The sequence below is a fragment of the Peromyscus eremicus genome, chromosome 19 (assembly GCF_949786415.1).
Source record: "Peromyscus eremicus chromosome 19, PerEre_H2_v1, whole genome shotgun sequence".
NCBI lineage: Eukaryota > Metazoa > Chordata > Mammalia > Rodentia > Cricetidae > Peromyscus > Peromyscus eremicus.
This window is the reverse complement of record NC_081435.1, coordinates 62,339,522-62,345,521: the sequence shown is the minus strand read 5'-3', so window position 1 is coordinate 62,345,521 and position 6,000 is coordinate 62,339,522. Positions and strand designations below refer to the sequence as shown.

Sequence of the window (6,000 nt, the reverse complement as noted above, 5' to 3'; positions counted from 1 at the left end):
AATCTGGATCCCAACTGTGACTAGAAGCGGTCTCAGTCTTCTCTGAATGTCTTCCTCCCTCCCTGCTCCTGAGCCTTTGGCTTTTCAGATCTCTTTCTACAGGGCTCTCGGGGGAATCTCATGTCTATACATAGATGCTGGCCAACATGTTGAGGGTAGGCATTTTCCTAATGCTAGAGCTGTGAGGCATATATAATTCATGCTAAAGGATTCCCAGTGGAATTCATGAGTGAGTAAATTATTAACATCACCTACAGCAAAAGCATTTACAGTGCTCGTTATGAGTCAGGCATGGTTAGGTGCTGTGGGAAATAACTAAGTAACTAATGAAATTAAGTGAATTACACTCTCTGGCATTTGTGGCATCAACAGAGGATCTCCTGCCAGATCAGTTAAGGGAGCAGAAACACACAGGAAAGCCCATGATATGGGCAAGGAGCATAGGGACCCAGAAGAAGGACGAATAAACTAGTGATCCAAAGCCATGATTGCAAAGTGGGGCTCCTTAGACTAACGTTGTGTTTTATGGTCTATATAGTTATTTTTTGAAAATTAGATTGAGTGAAAAACATTGTGAAACTGGCAAATCTTGCATAAGATTATGGACTTTGAGTTCCTCTTAACAAAATAGAAATTGCGACACCCTGGTACTCACTAATGATATCACTCAAAAAATGAGGGCCTGGCTCTCTGTTTTTCCCTGTTCTGGGTCTTCCTGGACGATGCTGCCTATGGCATCGAAGTCTCTAGTAGAAAAGGCTTGTGGCTACAATAAACTATCACGGGGGCAGTTACTCAGGAAGGCCCATCTTGTAGGCAAGGAACAGGAAAGACATACAAGAAGGCCCCACAAGCTTGTGATCCAAAGCGGTGACTGCACAGTGGCACCCTCAGGTTCCTTATAAGCTAATTTTGTGTTTTATGAATTTTGTCATTATTTTGCAAAAATCAGGGTGACTTTCCAATCAACATTTCCCCCGGTATAGGGTAGCCCAACTCTAACTGTTATCTAGGCCTGCACCTTGAAGTGGGTCTTGATTCTTCTTCCTCACCTCAGCAAGCCTTGATTCTGCTTGGACCCAGCCTGACATGGCCCATTTTGACCTTCCGGGACAGGCCACTGGCAGCTCTTGCTTTTCACCAGGCAGCTGTGTCCTGGTTGTTCAAAGCAGTATCCCTGCTTCAAATACTGCTCTGCATTTGTCTTTACCTAGTGGGTCTCTCAGAGACTTGGTGTGGTCTCTGCTACTGGCCCTACCTCACCCTGATGATCTTGAATACAAGTGTATTACCTCCTGGGAGTGCCTCCATGTAATAGTTTCTATTATCTAAGGCTACATGATGGCTCTCCTTCAAACCTACTCATTTACTAATGATCCTGTTTTAATCTATGCTTCTGTGGAATGGGAATCCAGAAGCGTCTTAGCAGATAGTTCTAGCTTGTGGTTTTCATGAGGTTGCAGAGAGATGTGGGTAGGGCCAAGTCATGTGAGGCTTGACTGAGATGAGGGATCTACTTCGAAGGTGTCTTAGTCAGTGTTCTATTGCTGTGAGAAGACATCATGACCACACAACTCTTATAAAGGAAAATATTTAATTGGGGCTGGCTTCCAGTTTCGGAGGTTTAGTCCATTGTCATCACGGTGGGAAGCATGGCAGCATGCAGGCAGGCATGGTGCTGGAGAAGGAGCTGAGATTTCTACATCTTGATCTGCAGGCAGCAGAAGGAGACTTTCCCACACTAGGCCTACATTGAGCATATAAGACCTCAAAGTCCATCCCCACAGTGACACACTTCCTCTAACAAGACCACACCTACTCCAAAAAGGCCACAACTCCTAATAGTGCCACTCATTAAGGGCCAAGCACTTAAACACATGAGTTTATGGGGGCCATTCTTACTCAAACCATCCTAGAAGGCATTACCCTGTATCTTACAAGTGTTTGAATACGAAATGCCCACTGCAAGCTTATGTTTTGAGTACCTAATCACCAGCTGATTAATCTTTTTACAGGGAAGTTATGAAAACTTTAAGAGGTGATACCTAGATGGAGGAAGCAGGTTACTGGGGACAGGTCCTTGGGGTTTATTATCCCTGATCGCACTATCCACCTCCGGTCTGGTATGATGTGTACAGCTCTTGCCATACCATCCCACCATCACAGTGCTCTGTCTGAGTGCACAGGGCCCAGTGACTAGGACTGAACCCTCTGAAACCAGGAAGCCAGATTAGCCTTTTCTCCTTAAACTTGGTTTTCTTGGGTAGTTGGTTACAGTAAGGCAAAACCTGACTAATATGGCAGGTTAGTGCTGCTTTTAGGAGAGTAACTTGGACTCTTCTCTCTCCATGGCCTTGTAGTAGGATGTCTCGAGGACATGAAGGTTGGATTCCTTCTGGTTAGGAGATCCAAGAGAGCCCGATAGAAGATGCTACCCTGTGTGTAGAGATCGGAAGTTGATGCTGAGTGTCTTCTTCAGCCACTTTCCACTTTATCCCTTATGATAGAGTACGTCACTGAACCTTGCTGTTTTGGCTAACTTGGCTAGTATGGTGGTTTGAAAGAAAGTGGCTCCTAAAGGGAGCGGCACTATTAGGAGGTGTGGCCTTGTTGGAGAAAGTGTGTCACTGTGGAGGTGGGCTTTGAGATCTCATATATGCTCAAGCCATGCCCAGAGTTTCAGTTCACTTCCTGTTGCCTTTGGATCAAGATGTAGAATTCTCCAGCACCATGTCTGCCTGCATGTGGCCATGCCTCCTGCCATGATTATAATGGACTAAACTGATGACAATGAACTAAACCTCTGAACTGTAAGCCAGCCCCAATTAAATATTTTTTCTTCAAAAGAGTTGCCGTAGTCATGGTGTCTCTGCTTCTCTAACCCTGGGGTTATAGGTGCTCACTACTATGCCTGACTTTATGTGTCGGTGGTAGGGATTCTCACTTGGGTCTTCACGCCTGCTCAGTAAGCACGTTGGAGACAGAGCGATCTCCCCAGCCTCTGTGATTTTTTATGACTCAGCTTCAGAAACTACAAAGGTGCAAATACCAGGAGACAGGGATTGCTGGGAACTGTGTTGGGGGCACTAACACACCCATGTCTGCCTAGGCTGCTCTTCCTGCATGGAGAGTAAAGTTGACTCTTATGATTCCCTAATAGTCCTGCTTCTGTGTTCCTTACCATAGGGGCCTTTATGCCTGCCCTGGATAAAATAACCCTGTCCTCACGACATGCTTACCCAGCTTTACTTCTCTCCATAGCCAGTATATACACGAAGTATCGTGTATTTCATTGTTTATTTTCTCTCTCCTTCCAGAAGAACAGATTCCCAGCATCTGGACCAGTGCCTGGTGCATAGAAGGTGCTCAGGCTTTTTCTAAATAATGCATAGCCTAAGTTCATCGAAAATTCACGGAACGAACGCATCTTACTTCCTTGAATGTACCACATGGCACAGCAAGAGCTCATACCGTCAAGACGGCTTATCAGTGCCAAGGTTGCGTGAACACGAGGCTGAGCCAGTGCCTGTCCAGCTGGAGGAAAGTCATTGTGCATAGCCTCACAAAGGAACGGGGAGTGAGACTCCGCCTTCTTGGGGCTGGACCACGTAAACAGTTTATCTGGAATTCTCCTGCACAGGAAACTTTTCTCTGACTGAAGTATTTGTGTCAGCACGAACTCATGGTATTTTATTTTATGCTCTGGCTTATAATCCAAACCTCCTTTATTTTGCCCTCAAATTGTTCTAGTTTCTGCCACGGATAGTGCTTGACGCCGGTGTGCATGTGCTGAGCACTGCGCTGCTGCTTTCTGCCACCACAAGCTACTCCAGGCCCATTCTGCCTCAGTCCTAACGTCTCCAAGGAGCACGGGGGCCCCAGTCTATCTCTTAAGAAGGGCGTTAGGGACCAGTGTCTGTCCGCGTGCTCCTAAGCCTCCCACTTCTCACGGTTCCCCAGGCGCCGTACAGGCTATCACCTCCTCCCCAGAGCTTGGCTGCCCACCGTGCTGCACCACCTCCATGTTTCCTGTATTCCTTCTCCCCATCGATGCTTCCTCCTGCAGCTCAAGGCACCATTCTCAGGCACAAATCTGATCATGTCAACCATTGTTCTCAGGGTAAATTCTGACGGCTTTGAGCAGTACAAAGATCTCCCTCGACCTGGCCTGCCCACTCACCAGCCCTCTGTTTCCACAGCACTCCACTTTGGAGGCTGAGTGACAGCCCCACTCAGCCTCTGCTCTTCATTTCTGTGTCCCTACTGAGTTCATTACAGGACTTTCACACTGCTGAGAGATGATCTTTGGCCTCATGCCTGTTACTATGTCTAAATCTCGCTTTTTCTTTTCACCACCAATTGGAGCTAAAATAGGAAAGGCACCCTGGAATATGAAAAGTCCTCCCCTGACTACTGAGTTTCTGGTACCCAGTTCTTAAGCCGCTAAGAATTATTTGGGTACAGAAGAGACTCTTGACACAAGGCTACTATTGGCTGGCCCTAGAGAGCTTCATTGTGGGGCTGGTCCCCAAGAAGAGCAACCATGATTAAAGAGGCCTAGAGCTGAAAGTTCAGGGAGAGAGAGGGGGCTAGAGATTGACTTAGGGGCCGGTGGTCAGTGATTTACTTGTCTTCAGAGAGCTGGATCAATGGACACACTGAGGTGTTTCGCTAGCATGAAATCTTCACAGCCCGGCTGGAGTATTTCCTTTGTGTGTCTCTTCGATGTGGCTAGTCTTCAGTTGTCTTGTTATAATAAACCAGTAAATGTAAAGAAAAAAATATTCCTGGGCTATTCTGGAAAATGATCAAAATGGAGGAGAGAGCCTTGGGGTGCTTTAGTTTATCAGCAGCAGGGATTGGAACCTCAGCTTATGGGTGGTGTTGGAAGTGGGAGGAGGGGCTTGCAGAGCTGAGCCCTCAGCCTGCTGGGTCTGGAGCTCACTCTAGGAGTTAAAGTCAGAACGGAATTGACTTGGTAGCCAGAGGGTTGAAGAACAGGCTGATGTGGGAAAAATTCACGGGTGTTGGGAATTAGACGTGTTGACTAAGTAATGATCATGCCATTCTGTAAATCTAACTTGCTACGGGGCCAGACTCCAAATTAAGGCATGGAAGTGTGTGTGTGTGTGTGTGTGTGTGTGTGTGTGTGTGTGTGTGTGTGTGTGTGTGGTGAGGATACAGCCAATTGGTCTTGCCTTTTATTGTCTTGCAGCTGTGTTTACTTGCTGCTCCCAGGAGGCTGAGTGTCTCCCAAAGCCAGACACTTGCACCTTCTTATAATCTCACCGCATGGCACATGCTTGGAGATGCTCATGCATTTCTTGGTAACCTTGTTTGATAGACTGAAAACCTAATAAATAGAACTGAATAAATTAGGGGTCGATAAACGAGTGGATGGGATGAATTGACTGTACTTGCCTTCCTTGCCTTCAGGGTCAGAAGTGGTTTCCAATGTTGCAGTTTTGAATTTTGAACTGAACTCATCTGGACTGTGGGTATTCGCCAGCCTGAGCAGGTGGCCTGAGAAGTAAAGTGGACAGCAGAAGGCTGTGTTGGGTGAAGATTGTGAAAGGTCATGAACTCCACGGTGGAGAGCTGAAGTTTGTCCTGTGACCGCAGAGAATCCTTAAAAACAGATGTTCAATGGAGAACGACTACACTGTTATTTTTTTTAAATAAAAAAAGCATGTGTTAATTATAAAAATATTTCAGAAATAGGGCCATGGGATGACTCAGCAGGTACAGAGCTTGCCAGCAAGACTGTTGTCCTGAATTCAATGCCCAGGACACACGTGATGGAAGCAAAGGACTCTTAAAAGTTGTCCTTGCATACCTTTAATCCCAGCACTCGGGAGGCTGAGCCAGGTGGATCTCTGTGAGTTCGAGGCCAGCCTGGTCTATAGAGTGAGATCCAGGACAGGCTCCAAAGCTACACAGAGAAATCCTGTTTTCAAGAACAAAAACAAAAACAAACAAACAAAAAAAGTTGTCCTCTGA

The 6,000-nt window shown here is 46.4% G+C and overlaps 1 long non-coding RNA gene across 1 annotated transcript; it reads left to right on the top strand.

Annotated features, from left to right (window-relative positions):
- Window positions 1-3,740: 3,740 nt before the first annotated feature.
- LOC131895879 (uncharacterized) lies at window positions 3,741-5,707 on the top strand. The gene is made up of 2 exons (XR_009375310.1): window positions 3,741-4,120; window positions 5,437-5,707. It is a non-coding gene; the product is annotated as an uncharacterized LOC131895879 (long non-coding RNA).
- The last annotated feature ends 293 nt before the right edge of the window (window positions 5,708-6,000 follow it).